The sequence below is a fragment of the Zootoca vivipara genome, chromosome 9 (assembly GCF_965207765.1).
Source record: "Zootoca vivipara chromosome 9, rZooViv2.hap1.1, whole genome shotgun sequence".
NCBI lineage: Eukaryota > Metazoa > Chordata > Lepidosauria > Squamata > Lacertidae > Zootoca > Zootoca vivipara.
Genome location: NC_142592.1, coordinates 66,565,620 through 66,580,815, shown reverse-complemented (window position 1 = coordinate 66,580,815; position 15,196 = coordinate 66,565,620).

Sequence of the window (15,196 nt, the reverse complement as noted above, 5' to 3'; positions counted from 1 at the left end):
CTCTAAATGGCTCCTTCTTTATTTCCACACACACAAAAACAACCGCTCGATTGCAATGGAAACCTCGACGAGGTTTACAGAAATAATAAAAGCCATTAGATCGCAAGGGATTTACAAACGTTTAAAGTAGGACAGAACTGGATATGGAACAACTGATTGGTTCAAAATTGGGAAAGGAGTACGACAAGGTTGTATATTGTCTCCCTGCTTATTTAACTTATATGCAGAATTCATCATGCGAAAGGCTGGACTAGATGAATCCCAAACCGGAATTAAGATTGCCGGAAGAAATATCAACAACCTCAGATATGCAGATGACACAACCTTGATGGCAGAAAGTGAGGAGGAATTAAAGAACCTTTTAATGAGGGTGAAAGAGGAGAGCGCAAAATATGGTCTGAAGCTCAACATCAAAAAAACCAAGATCATGGCCACTGGTCCCATCACCTCCTGGCAAATAGAAGGGGAAGAAATGGAAGCAGTGAGAGATTTTACTTTCTTGGGCTCCTTGATCACTGCAGATGGTGACAGCAGTCATGAAATTAAAAGACAAAACCTAGACAGCATTAAAATGACAAACCTAGACAGCATCTTAAAAAGCAGAGACATCACCTTGCCTACAAAGGTCCTTATAGTTAAAGCTATGGTTTTCCCAGTAGTGATGTATGGAAGTGAGAGCTGGACCATAAAGAAGGCTGATCGCCGAAGAATTGATGCTTTTGAATTATGGTGCTGGAGGAGACTCTTGAGAGTCCCATGGGCTGCAAGAAGATCAAACCTATCCATTCTGAAGGAAATCAGCCCTGAGTGCTCCCTGGAAGGACAGATCCTGAAGCTGAGGCTACAATACTTTGGCCACCTCATGAGAAGAAAAGACTCCCTGGAAAAGACCCTGATGTTGGGAAAGATGGAGGGCACAAGGAGAAGGGGACGACAGAGGACGAGATGGTTGGACAGTGTTCTCGAAGCCACCAACATGAGTTTGACCAAACTGCGGGAGGCAGTGGAAGACAGGAGTGCCTGGCGTGCTCTGGCCCATGGGGTCATGAAGAGTCGGACACGACTAAACAACAACAACAAAGTAGGATCAGAAACAACGAATTCACTCCACTCTCTTTTATTCTTATTATTATCTTTACCACACCTAACATGTACTACCAAAGTAATGCGGATACATAATTTCCTATCTGTAATAACTGTAATTTTGTCCCCCCCCAATAATATTTATTGATTTTCAAACATTACAAATTACAAAAATTCACAAAACAACAACAAAAAACAAGAATAAAAACATAAAAAAGAAAAACATATCAATTCTAACATTTTAATTAACATTGTAGACTTCCTCAATTCCCCTCCCACTGGGTCCATTTTTAAGTTCAAATTAAGCAACTTTCATTTATTATCTTAAATCATTCTAACACATTTTTTCATTATCTCACAACTATTTCTATTCTTAAAAGCATTGACTATCTTCCACCCATAATTCATCTTAATCCAAATCTAAATTTATTTTCCCATCCATCTATCCTCTATTTCTCCCCTTAGCCTCAAATTTATACCTAATTTTTTTCCATACATTCAAATATTATTTCTTTTATCATAATAACATTTAAACACTTAAATCTAATTCAGCCCCCCCCCCCCCCCCGGACTCAGGGTCTCCCAGATGAATCAGCCAGTTCCATAGGTCATTCCAGTTTCGGGCCATCTTGATGAGTCAGAAAATAACATCCATTATTACTCCTCACCCCACTCCCGCTCTTTCACCACCTATCCACCACTCTCCCTTCTTCGTCCCCTGTTCCCCCCCCAATTTCCTAGCTGTTGCACAATACCATCCAACTACATTTCCACTTTTCAGCCCTGTCTCAATTTTGGTTCCCCTTAAGTTCTGGCCCCAGCATGGATCCTGTCCTCCCTCTCTCACTGGGAGGGCATTATTCCATGCTGGTTCATCTTTGAACCAAGCATGAGTCCTGTTCCCCCCCTCTCACTGAGGGAACAATGTTCCATGCAGCTTCTCCATCATCTTTGAATTCAATTACATTGTCCATGGCTGATGATTGTTCATCTTGCTTCTCTTCATACCTTGTTGGGATTAGTCCTTTTTCACTTTCCGCACAGTTCTGTTTTATTTTATCAACCTGTATAGTATTCTGACGCAGTTCACTTTTAAAATCCAAAAGCAATTCCAAAAGTTCCTTTTGAAAGTCAATAAAGTCAGATGATGTTGTGTCTACTGACATCCTGGTCATCTCCAATTTTGTGGGAACAGCACAGATTACAAGCAGGAAATGGCGCAGTTCGTATTTCCAAACTTCAGAAACATAAATTATGCCCGAACTGGTTACGAACTCTCATTTTTAATTCTTCTTCATATCTTAAAACTCATGTATCCATTTGTGAAAAGAGCATCTATCAAACTTCTTCTACACAACCTTATATTTTACGCTCTCTTCAATATTGACAGTTTTTAGCCTCAAAGAGATAAACAAATTCCATCCTATTGTGATGTCTTAATGGCAGCTCGCTGATCCCTCCAGGGACCCGACTCCAGCTTCCAGGGGGACTTTCCCCAGACCAAATTAAAGAACCTTTACGGGATTTTGCAAAGATCAACCTTTCTCCCTTTTACCCTGCCTTAGGGGGAAAGTTTTAAGTCCGATTTTTTTGTAATTAAAAACTTCCTGTCAGTTTCCCAGCTTCGGGCAAGTTAACTGCGTCTCAATTCGCTCAATGGGGGAAATTGACATCCTTTTTTAAATCTCCCATGTCCAAATCTTTTCAATTAATTTTTTAAAAAAGCCTTTTCCTTTACTCACGGTGTCCAATGTTTTCAAATCCTTTGAGTTTGGAAAAATCCACCGCTCCACAGGCTGCCGGCTCAGAGCTTCACGTTGTGAGGGTAGCAGATTGACTCAAGGCACCATGTCTCCACTCTGCTCGCTCGCGGCTCCCTTAATAGGGCTTACCGGGGGGGGAGGAGACAGGAAAAGGTGCTGCTGAGTTCCCACATCTCCAGAATGCTCGATCTGGAGCTCTTTTGAGGGTCTGTGGCGCTCTCGTGGCTCCCCTCCTCCTTCACAGCGCTAGAGAATCTCGGAGCTCGAGATTATCCTGCCAGTCAGCAATGGCGGTAGACCGGAAGTCTGTAATAACTAATTTTGGCATGTTTACACTTTGAAACATTTTTGGTATTCAGAAATGTTTATTTGAATGCTTTCATTGCTTTGCTATTTTTATTCCACCTAAATGTTGCATGTCATAGGCTCTAATGTAAACAGAGATGTATCTCAATGCTATTGTGTTAAACAGTTGAAACCGAATAAAAACTATGTTACAAAAAACAACACCCCAAATGTAGGGCTGCAAAAACGCCCGGAATTTCACAGACACACATGGAATCCAGCATCGGTGTCCAGAAGGAAACTGGGGAAACAGCCCATGGCAACCCATGTCGGTTGCGTTGTTTTTGCTGAAAGCTGAAAAAGGTTCTTTAAAATTGCCGGAAAAGCTCAACAACTTTTGTGTCTGGATTTTCACTTTTTTACGTAAATATGGCAACCCTACCAAAAGTAGTATGGATAGGGGTATAAAATGTAAACCCCCTGACACAGTATTTCAGGATTCAGATTACAACACATATGTTTATGTGTGTGTAAAAGCTATGGTTCCCCAGTATTGATGTATGGAAGTGAGAGCCGGACCATAATAATAATAATAATAATAATAATAATAATAATAATAATAATAATATATTATTATTATTATTATTATTAATACCCTGTCCATCTGGCTGGGTTTCCCCAACAAAATATTAAAATACTATGGTCTGTTAAACACTAAAAGCTTCCCTAAACAAAGAAGGCTGATCACCAAAGAATGGATGCTTTTGAATTATGGACTGCAAGAAGATCAAACCTATCCATTCTGAAGGAAATCAGCCCTGAGTGCTCACTGGAAGGACAGATCCTGAAGCTGAGGCTCCAATACTTTGGCCACCTCATGAGAAGAGAAGGCTCCCTGGAAAAGACCCTGATGTTGGGAAAGATGGAGGGCACAAGGAGAAGGGGACGACAGAGGACGAGATGGCTGGACAGTGTTCTCGAAGCCACCAACATGAGTTTGACCAAACTGCGGGAGGCAGTGGAAGACAGGAGTGCCTGACATGCTCTGGTCCATGGGGTCATGAAGAGTCGGACATGAGTAAATGACTAAACGACAACAAATACACACACACACACACACACACACACACACACACACACAGTACTTTTTTCCTGCAACGCAGCAGTATATATATATAAACAAACAAAACAATCAATCAATCTAACTTTTCAATTATTCCTATTTTCCCTTTAAAAAGGTCAGACAATTTTATATGTGGTTGGAACTGAGCTAAATCAATGGTAACCTAAAAACCCAAATTAAAGCACATGCATTTTTAGAAGTTAAAAGTATTTTAAAATACTTTTTTATAAGTTAAAAGTATTTTTAAGCTACACCCAGAAACATCCTCCCCGCCCTCTCACATTCTGCCTTAAGACTCCTTCCAAATGGAGACTTACTTACTTACTTATTTATTTATTTATTTTCTATATTGCCAAGGTTCATGGGGCACAAAAATACATTCCATTGTAACCAACAAAAACAACAACCCCCATAAACATAGATCTTATTTGTTAAACATAGAATTATTTGTTAAATTTCATGGCCTAGCCATCAGCCAAATTGTCCCCCACTTTGGCTCTGTGTACAGTCCATAGCCTGAGGAAGAGCTCTGTGGAACCCAGAAGCCTGCACACTGTTTTTGTGATGCTTTCCTTGGCTTTATGTATGAGTGTCCATCCATCCCTCATCAGGGCCGGTTCAATACATTTTAGCACCTGAGATGAACCACAAAATGGTGCCCCACTCCCACCCAAGGAAGAAGCGGGGGAATGAAGATCGATATCAGAAACCAAAGGTGAATAAAGATCTACATTGAGATCTGCTGCCCTTGTGGATTCTGCAGCCTGAGGCAGTTGCCTCACCTTGCTTCATGGGTGGGCCAGCCCTGCCTCCCCCTGCTATACAAAGCACAAAGAAGAGTACAAAGGACAAGGAGCAGGGGTCCCCAAACAGGTCCAGCTGGTTCGCACCATGTCTGTGGATTTGCAGCTGTAGACGGGAGACACCATTCATTGCACTGAAGGTTCGTGCTGATTTTGGCTTGTATTTTTACAGCTTCTTTTACGTCTTATGTTGCATTGTATTCTATTAGGATTTGAACTCTATGGCAGGAGAGTCGGGGGGGGGGAGAGAGAGATCCAAAGGAGGGGCTTCTTTGCACAGGAGCTCCCTGCTGCAAATGATTTTGCAAAGGGATTCTATTGATTCATAGCAGTTGAGTCCAGAAGAGGGCAACCAAAATGGTCAAAGGCCTGAAAACGATGCCTTATGAGGAACGGCTTAGGGAGCTGGGTATGTTTAGCCTGGAGAAGAGAAGGTTAAGGGGTGATATGATAGCCATGTTCAAATATATAAAAGGATGTCATATGGAGGAGGGAGAAAGGTTGTTTTCTGCTACTCCAGAGAAGCGGACACGGAGCAATGGATTCAAACTTCAAGAAAGAAGATTCCACCTAAACATTAGGAAGAACTTCCTGACAGTAAGAGCTGTTCGACAGTGGAATTTGCTACCAAGGAGTGTGGTGGAGTCTCCTTCTTTGGAGGTCTTTAAGCGGAGGCTTGACAGCCATATGTCAAGAATGCTTTGATGGTGTTTCCTGCTTGGCAGGGGGTTGGACTGGATGGCCCTCGTGGTCTCTTCCAACTCTATGATTCTATGAGTCTATCAGTGGCCACGACTCACGATGGCAAGTGGCAGTAGGGAAGCACAGGGGAAAGTGGTGTGTGAAACTGCAGTCTCTTTATAGGAGCCTCCTAAACCCTGGCTCCAGCTCCAGCTTTCTTAATTGCAAAATAAATACAGCAAACACATGTGAAGAGTAAATAATAATAATAATAATAATAATAATAATAATAATAATAATACGGTCAAAGACCAGCAAGGGATGAGTAAATGAATGAAAGATAATATTGATAGGAAGCTGCCTTTACACCGAGTCAGACCCTTGGGTCCATCCAGCTCTGTATTGTCCACACTGACGGGCAGCAGCTCCCCAGGGTTTCAGGTGAGGCTCTCTCCCAGTCCTACCTGGAGAAGATGCCAGGACTGAACCTTTGGCATGCCAGGCAGAGGCCCTACCGCTGACCTAAAGCCCTTTCCCTGGTGGAAGTTTCCAGCCTCTGCTTCAGCCTGAAGTGCCACAGTCCAGGACCAGCTTTGCCACTTGATTCTGCTAGTGCTACAACAGAAAACTTTGGCATACCGAAAATAACGGCTCACTGGAATGACTCAACTTTCTTGCTTTGCTTCTGTTTGGGGGAAAAAAAGGGGGGGCGAAACAGAAATCCGCTCCAGAGACCAAACCAAACATTTCAAATTAAGCATTATTGCTCATTTAGAAACTTGGCACAGGTTCTTTATCATTTCTCTGCGCTCAACATTTGCGTCCAGCCTTCTCAGATAGAAGATTCTGCAGTGAGTCAATTTCAGCAGCTGAAAAGAGTTTTATTCCTTCACAGGGTGGTGTTGCTTCCTAGAAGCACATCTCCAGTCTTGGGGGTGGGGTGGAGGCTTTGCTTATTTAATTAAGAAATTTCATAATAAGTAAGAGAAGCCCTCCTCGATCAGACCAACGGTTGCTGTAGCTTAGCATCTGCCTTCCTGCAGAGAGAAGGTGGGAAAGATCAGCTTCTAAGGTTGTTTTCCCCCCAGCCACTGGTATTCAGAAGTGCACTGCGTCTGATTCTGGAGCTAATACATTAGCTGTCACAAATTCTTGGCCTCCCTGAACTGATCTAATCCCCCTTTAAACCTATATGTTAGCAGGCATCACCATTTCTTGTGGCACCAATTTCCATAAATTGATTGGACTTCTGCAGTCGTCTTTGCATTGATATTTCAGTAAGTCTACAGAGCCAAGTTCTTCTTTGATGGGAAGAGCCGTATGGCGTGTAGTGATTAGTGTCGGACTAAGACGAGCAGGACTGGGCCCAGCCATGAAGTTTGCTGACTCTGATCCAGTCACTCTCAGGCTAACCTACCTCGTAGGACTGTTGTTGCTGTGTGTAGAGAGAACTACATACGCTACCCTGAGATCCCTGGAGGAAATGCATGATAAAAATGTAATAAATAAAATCTACATTCCAGAGCTACTTTCAGGGGACATGTCAAATCCCATGTCTGGTTCCCATGTGTGGATTCTGATGCTCATTTTTGTACTTATTACCTTCTGTTATTTGTCAGTCAGCCCTAACTGTTTCCCTTTGGGGAGCTACAAATTTTTGCTGCAAATTCCACCCCACCCCCTTTTTTGGACTCTTGATTGCTGCATTCAGGCTGTCTTTCTCCCTCTCTCTCTTTTCACTCTTCCTTCCAACTAGCAATCATAATGTCAGAATAATCTCTGATTGCTGCGCCCATCAGTTAAGAAGAAGAAGAAGAAGAAATTCTTATGGACATCATCCGCTGACTTTTATCTCTGTGCTTCAGGGAAATGTTATAACAACGGCAATAAAAGTCACCCAAATGGCTTTCTTTCATTATCTCGCAGGCAATAAACGCCAAAGCCCCTTAATGAGAGTGACTCCTTTTCAACTAAGCACCCTTCTGCCTACTTCAGATGTTGCCTCAGGAAGACTTCTCGTCCATATGTATCTATCTAAGCAATGCACTCTGGGAAATCTGGAGGGGACCTGGAGCTTCAGAAGGAAAGAGGGAGGTATTAAAAGTTTATTTTTATTTTTAAAGAAAGAGCCAGCACATAGTATATGAGAAAACATTGTCCCCCCTCAATTTTGAATATTTATTTTAATTATAAAAGTATTTCTATACTGCCATGCCATCAAATAGCGGGGCAGTGAGCAGCATTAAAATATAAAGCACGATTAAAAACGATGCACACCATCATTAAAGTGACTGGCTCATCAGAAAATTTTAAAGATCTACAAAGGCCAACTGGCATAAAACGGTCTTGGAAAGCCAAAAGAGAGCCAGTGTGGTGTAGTGGTTAAGAGCGGTAGACTCGTAATCTGGTGGACCGGGTTCGCTTCCCCGCTCCTCCACATGCAGCTGCTGGGTGATCTTGGGCTAGTAACACTTCTCTGAAGTCTCTCATCCTCACTCACCTCACAGAGTGTTTGTTGTGGGGGAGGAAGGGAAAGGAGATTGTTAGCCGCTTTGAGACTCCTTAGGGTAGTGATAAAGCGGGATATCAAATCCAAACTACTCTTCTTCTTCTTCTTCTTCTTCTTCTTCTTCTTCTTCTTCTTCTTCTTCTTCTTCTTCTTCTTCTGTCTGCTGGAGACACCAAATGCCCAACTTCCAGGTGAGGCCAGCTGGGCCTCTGGATCAAGGGCACTCTCTGGCTCAGGCATCCAAGGATTTCCCAAAATAATAACAATGGGAGGGATTCAACTGAGTTCCTGCATGCACAGAATGAGGTCCAGTCACATATTGAGACTCCCCCTTCCTACTGCCCCCCTTGCAACCACAAATCTGTGCAAGATCAAGTTTGGGAGGCGGGCCAGGGGAGGAAGGGGGGGTGGTCTTATTGTATGACGGGACCTCATTCCCCACACACAGAACTCACTTACCACTATTGCGGAATTCCACCCAGTAAGAATGCCTAACACCTGCAGAAGGCTTCAAGAGGGTGTTCAAATCACTTTGCATATTTAGTTGTCTTTCTTACAACCACCATGTACGGTGAGCCAGTATTATTATTCCCCCATATTGCAGATGGCGGGGCTGAAGCTGACTTTCCTAAGGGTACCTTGTGAGTGCTGAGCAGGGATGATGTTTGAGCTGAGCACTTCCCACTATGCTAACCCAGTTCTCCGGTTGGCCTGGAGACCCCCAAATCTGGCTATTCCAAGTATAGTTGTACCTTGGTTCGTGAATGCCTTGCGAGTCAAATGTTTTGGCTCCCGAAACTTGGAAGTGAGTTTTCCGGTTTGCGAATGTTTTTTGGAACCCAAACGTCCGACGTGGCTTGCAATTGGCTGCAGGAGCTTCCGAACGTTTTGGAAGTCGGACGGACTTCCGGGACGGATTCCATTCAACTTCTGAGGCACCACTGTAGTGGCCCTGTGCTGCTTCTCAGGTCGGGCTGGCAACAACTTTTGGGAGCTGTCCTATGAGCAGTGCATTCCTGGGTGTTCGTAGTGGAGGTGGATGAATCTGTCAATTTCAGTACTCTTAGTTTCTCATTTTTCTAATCTAAAATGAATTCTGTTCTCTACGGCTCCCAAGCAATTTGCATCTTAAAAAAAAAACCTCATTGTGAAAAATCAGTGTGAATTTCTCAGTCTTAAATGCAATTTTGACTCACATTCTTGCAAGCAGTTCTCCCTAATGCATCTTTTGTGTGCCATTTTCTCTAACAGATGCCTTTTTATGGAGACATTCTCTTAATATATGCATTTTTATACACATATATACATGTATTATTGTATACATTATTTAGTACATATCACAGAATATCACAGAAGCGCAGGTTCCTAAAGACAAATGTGTTTTTATTCAAGTATTGGTTCAAGAAGAGTAGATTTCATCTTTGATGACTGATCACCCATGTGAGTCTGCAATCAACAAGCACTGATGATGCATGTCTGTATAATCCCGGCTGGGATAGGCTGGGAAACAATAATTGTCCATAACCGATTTCTTGATAGAAAACTTTGTTGAATTAAATATAATTCAATGCGTTTGGGGAATAAAGTAATTCTCCCTCTTCTCCATTAGCTAAAGCAAAGAGAACAATTAGAATATGCTACGATCATAATAATGTTATTTATAATCACACAGCCCTAACTAACAAGCACTTGGGACAAATTACAGAAAGAAGCAGTGATAAAATAAATCGAAACCACATTACGCATACCTCTTTAAGCCCATTTGAAAGGGGGAAAGCAGACATTGAAGTGAAGCCTGGGTTGCGTCAAAGCACCTGGGGAATATTAAGAAAGCAGCAGATTAAAGGCAAGGAAGATACCAAATTTTTAGCTTGAGTCAGCCGCACGCAGAGACAGGGGCCTCCATATTTTTCACCGAGTATCATTTTCTCAAAGTCCCACTGAAGGAGGGTAATGGTGGTCTTGGACAGTCCTCCTTATTAACAAATTAATTAATTAATTACACCACCTTTCTTCCAGGAAACTGAAGTTAGTGTACGTGGTTCTCCCTCTCGATTTCATCCTCACAGCAACCCTGTGAGGTTAGGCTGAGAGGCAGTGACTGTACCAAGGCCACCCGGTGAGCTTCGTGGCTGGGTGGAGTTTTGAACCCTGGCCTCCCAAGTCCCAGTTTGACATTCTAACCACTGGGCTGCACTAGCCGATTCTCACAACCAACATGGATGGCATGCAAAGGTTATGAGTCGCTGGTGTACGTCAGCTTTGCAGTGGGGGGGGGAGCTGTGATCTGAGCCCCCTTGATCTCACTTCTATTCACTGTTGCTACTATTTTGAAATACTAAGGATGCAGCTTTAAATTAACCAGCAAGTTAGTCATCTTAATTAGGAGCATATGCCAGGCATATAGGTTAATATGTGCTGTGTTTACTATGTGGCTGGTATTAATCCAATGCACAGCCAAGTGGCTGAATTGGTGGTAGACGGAGCCAATTTTAATTGATGGGGCTATGGGTTCACTTACTGTTTTGACTATTTTGAGTCTGGTAAGCTACTGTGATAATAAATGGGAGGAAATACTAACCAGCCTGGAGGGCTGGGGGCTGGAGTGTGGGATGCTGCTGTTTAAAATATTAAATTCCTCCACCCACCCCCAGTCACTCACCATTTCTGTGTCCACAGTGAGCATGCTCAGGCTTCATTTTATTTATTTATCACACCATGGGGTTCCCTTGAGCTCACCATCCATGTGTTTGGATGGTGCAGTTATGGCTGTGTAAGGTCTGGCACATTGCGTGTGTTTATATATGTTAACATATCATATATGTTTATATATGATAGCAAATTGTATTGGTTCACTCTTCTCAAAGTTGATATGGGATGCATCTGACTGTCTAGCTGATAAGAATTTCAGTTCCAAGCCTAGGCACAGCCACGGGGATAAGCATTCCTAAAATCCTGTTGAGAATTCAGCTGGAGAAGCCAGGATCCCTGTGCAAAAAGCACCACCCGTAATCAAATTAATGGCTAGGCTGTCAAACCGTCCGTGGAAGACTTGAGCTGCTGACTTGGTGGGAGCGCACGGTGCCAGGGTAGCTTCCATGAACTTCTGTGCAAACTGGCACCGCGCCAGCCTAGGTTAATGAGTTCTCCGCACTGAAGTGTTCCAGAGTTTATTTCCCACCATCTGGAAAATGCCTGCCCCTTCCACTGGGATTCACAAGGGTTCAGCCAAAAGAAGGGATTATTAAAAACTTCAGGACTGGAAAAAAAGAAGCAGCAGCCACCGCCATCTGCTCCACTTTGGCATGGTGGGAATGGCTGGCACTTTGCTCATCTCCGGCAGAATGGCTCTTTGACGGCACCTCGCCGCAATGGCTCTCGATTTTGATCACATTAGCCATATGTATTTCGGATGCTGGATGCATTGCCACTGCCGCAGGGGAAAAAAGACTCAGAGAAGGTGCAGGAGAATAGTGGGCAAAATAGCCCCTTCTAAAAACTGAAGCTGGCACCCGCCCGAAGATCGGCTCCTTTTTAAAAGCAGAATCCAAAAGTATCTCCAAATAAATAAGCAAAGACCTTTTGTTTGCAGTTGTGGCCTGGGGTGGCCAGAGACTGGCTTGGTCACCCCAGGCAGGTTTCTTGAAGAATTTCCCACCCCAGACTTACTAAAATGAAAACAAAATCTAAAATATAGAATATAAAATATGGCAACCCTATCTCTGGAATCACAGAAGCAGGACGTGGAAGCCGTCTCCTATCCTTTGTTCAGGGAGGGATGGGCCATAGCTCAGTAGCAGGGTAAGCCAAGTGGGGATTTGAACTTATTGCTAATGGGTGGTATAAAATAAAATAAAAAACAAGCAAGCAAACTTGGGTCTTTCTGGTCTCAGCTGAACACACACACTTTTGAACCACACTGGCTCTTTTAAAGTGACTGAGCTGGGTTGCAAAGCTACAATCTGGATCTATCTATCTATCTATCTATCTATCTATCTATCTATTAAGCTCATTTGAAATTTAATGCTCAGTATATGATCTGCAAAACATTGGGGTATACAACAAAGTAGAGCCAATTCAATTTGATGGAATTGTAACTAGTGGCTGCTCCACTTGTCTGCATTTGATAAGCAGAATCAGAGCAGAAGCTTCTATCAGTTCCTGTGTTGTTGCTGCTGCTGCAGTCTCAAGCCCTAATTATCTATATCTAAATAATTTTCCAATCTCCCTCACAGGCTGTTCCTTATTAAGATCTCAGTAGGCTTTAATTTCAGGGTAGACAGAGTATCAAATCACACAGGCTGAGGGACAGGGTGAAGGTAGCTGCTCTCTCATGTAGACACAAAACACACAAGTGCCTTTTGTGTGTTGTGTTCTTTGCTCCCCCCGCCCCACAAAGTTCAGCTTTGGGCGTCCTTGCTTTGTGATGTGGCCAATTAAAACCCACTTTTGATAGAGATATTTGAGAGCTGCAGAGGGTCAGGTGAGCAGGCCAAGGCAGAAGATGGCAAAGGGGTCCAAACCTAGGTGTGAGTGGCCTTTAGCAAGGCTCTTTCTCTGAGCCTTTGTTCCTCATCCATAAAATGGGAAGAGCAGCAACCTGTTTTATGGAAATTGTGGCAAGACTGGGGGAGAGCCTTATTGTGCTGGCTGTAGTCTGTAAGAGGGAGCAAAGACAAGTTTAATCCAATTATTGTCTGGATCTCTTCTACCAACCAAATCAACTCCTCAGTGCACTGCACTGAGTTGTGACCAGGCACCCATGGTAAAACCAAGGAGATTGCTTATCTTTGTCCTCCCCTTCTTGGGAGAGGTAATTACTGGTGTCTTCCTCCTCCTCGCTACCTTATTTCCATTCTGCCTGAAACATTAATTCGAACTCTAGTTAATTATATCAACATTTCTACATGTGTGTTCAACATTTCTACCCAAGTGTAGTACTTTACATTTCTCCTTGTTAAAATTCATCTTGTTTGCTTTGGCCCAGTTGTCTAATCTGTTAAGGTCATTTTGAAGTGTGATCCTGTCCTCTGGGGTATTAGCCACCCCTCCCAATTTGGTGTCATCTGCAAACTTGCTCAGGATGCCCTCAAGCCCACCATCCAAGTCATTGATAAAGATGTTGAATAAGACTGGGCCCAAGACAGAACCCTGTGGCACCCCACTAGTCACTACTCTCCAGCATGAGAAGGAGCCATTGATGAGCATCTTTTGGGTTTGGTCAGTCAGCCAGTTACAAATCCACTGAATGGTAGCATTGTCTAGCCCGCATTTTACCAGCTTCTTTACAAGAATATCATGGGGCACCTTGTCAAAGGCCTTGCTGAAATCAAGATAGGCTACATCCACAGCGTTCCCTTCATTTACCAGGCTTGTAATTCTGTCCAAAAATGAGATCAGATTAGTCTGACACGACTTATTTTTCAGAAACCCATGCTGACTTATTTTTCAGAAACTCAAGCAGCAACACCAGGATTCCTAGGAGGGGGGTGGCTTCTGAAGAGAGGTGCAAACTTATACGTGCTTGGGTTGCAGGGCAACCCCTCCACCCTCCGCATTAGATAGGGAGAGAAAAGGACCGGCGCTGGGTCCTTTCGGTGCCCAGACATGTGCAGAGCCGGCACCGGAAGTCGCTTCTGCGCATGTCCAGACATGCGTAGAAACGACTTCCGGTGCCACACCGCTGGGTGAGTCTGTGATCCCTTATTTTTCAATGCTGAACTTGGCAGCTATGACAGTATCTGTGGGGTGCAGTCGTCTCCAGCAAAAACTCCCCCCTCGCTACCAAAAGAGTAGTGCTGTGAACTTGCAAGTAAGATACAGGTAATGTGTACGTGTGTATACATGAGTCAATTGGGATAACAAGTGCTTCCTCGCCCCTTCCTTCTGCTTCAGATGGCTGAGAACAAAAGCAACATGCCAAACCCCTTGTCTCTTATTCTGCCTTTGCAAGCATACTTTGAAGCAGGCTAGTGAGCCAGAGATAGTGATTTCTATCAGGCCACATGCACCAGGGGCCAAGCAATGCAAGGGGCAGGAGATTCAAACAGAATCATGGCAAATTGGCACTGTGCGTGGATGTGAGCTGCATAATGGAATTTTTGGGGGGGAGGGGGGTTTAAGCATCCTATCCTGTGGCCCTCACCCAAGTAGCTGCTTTTAGGAAAAGCGAGAGACATTGGGAGATAAAATCACAGAGCCCCTGTCTTGTATGTAATTGGCTCGCAATAAGCTTTTATAGCTGAGCAGAGTTGTGAACGTGGATGTCCACATCCAGACCCCCAGTGCGCAGAGGTAGGCTTAATAACTGTGATCGCGGGGCCATGTTTTGCCTTCCTCCCATTTCTTGCTGCTTTCATCTATCCAACTGAGCCGGGGGTGGAGGAGGAGGCAGTAATAAACACAATTCAGACCGCTTATTGCCCAGCCGTAATCATCAAATTTGTTTTTCATCAGTGGCAATTTATGAGGATGTTCATTGCATCAGTGTTCACAGTTCACTCTGTTAGGCGTAGGAGCAAGTGGCAATCAAGGGGGAAGATTGGCTTGTTAGGGTTTTGGATGCGCAAGCATTTGCAATTTCCTCCACTGAGCTGTGCAGCAAAATACCTTTGGCAAATCATCAGCCGCTCTATTAGAAAGTTGCCCTTGCTTGTTCTTGGATGAACCTGAAATTGGGCTTTCTAATAGCCAAAGCTGCTTCTCACTACGTCTGGCTGGTACACTGTCATCACAGACTAGGTCTCTCAGCAAATATTTCTAGATTGTGTAGAATAGGAAGGCAGCGGAGAGAGTCCTCCTGATTATAACCCATGCACCAGTTTGTAGGAGGCTACATCTGCCTACTGCATGATTTCCTTTTTCCTGGAGGCTTGCCTCTTTCCGATGTTTGGAAGGCCTTTATGTTTGGGATGCGGCTCAAAGAACAAATTAAGCCCAAAGCAGGATG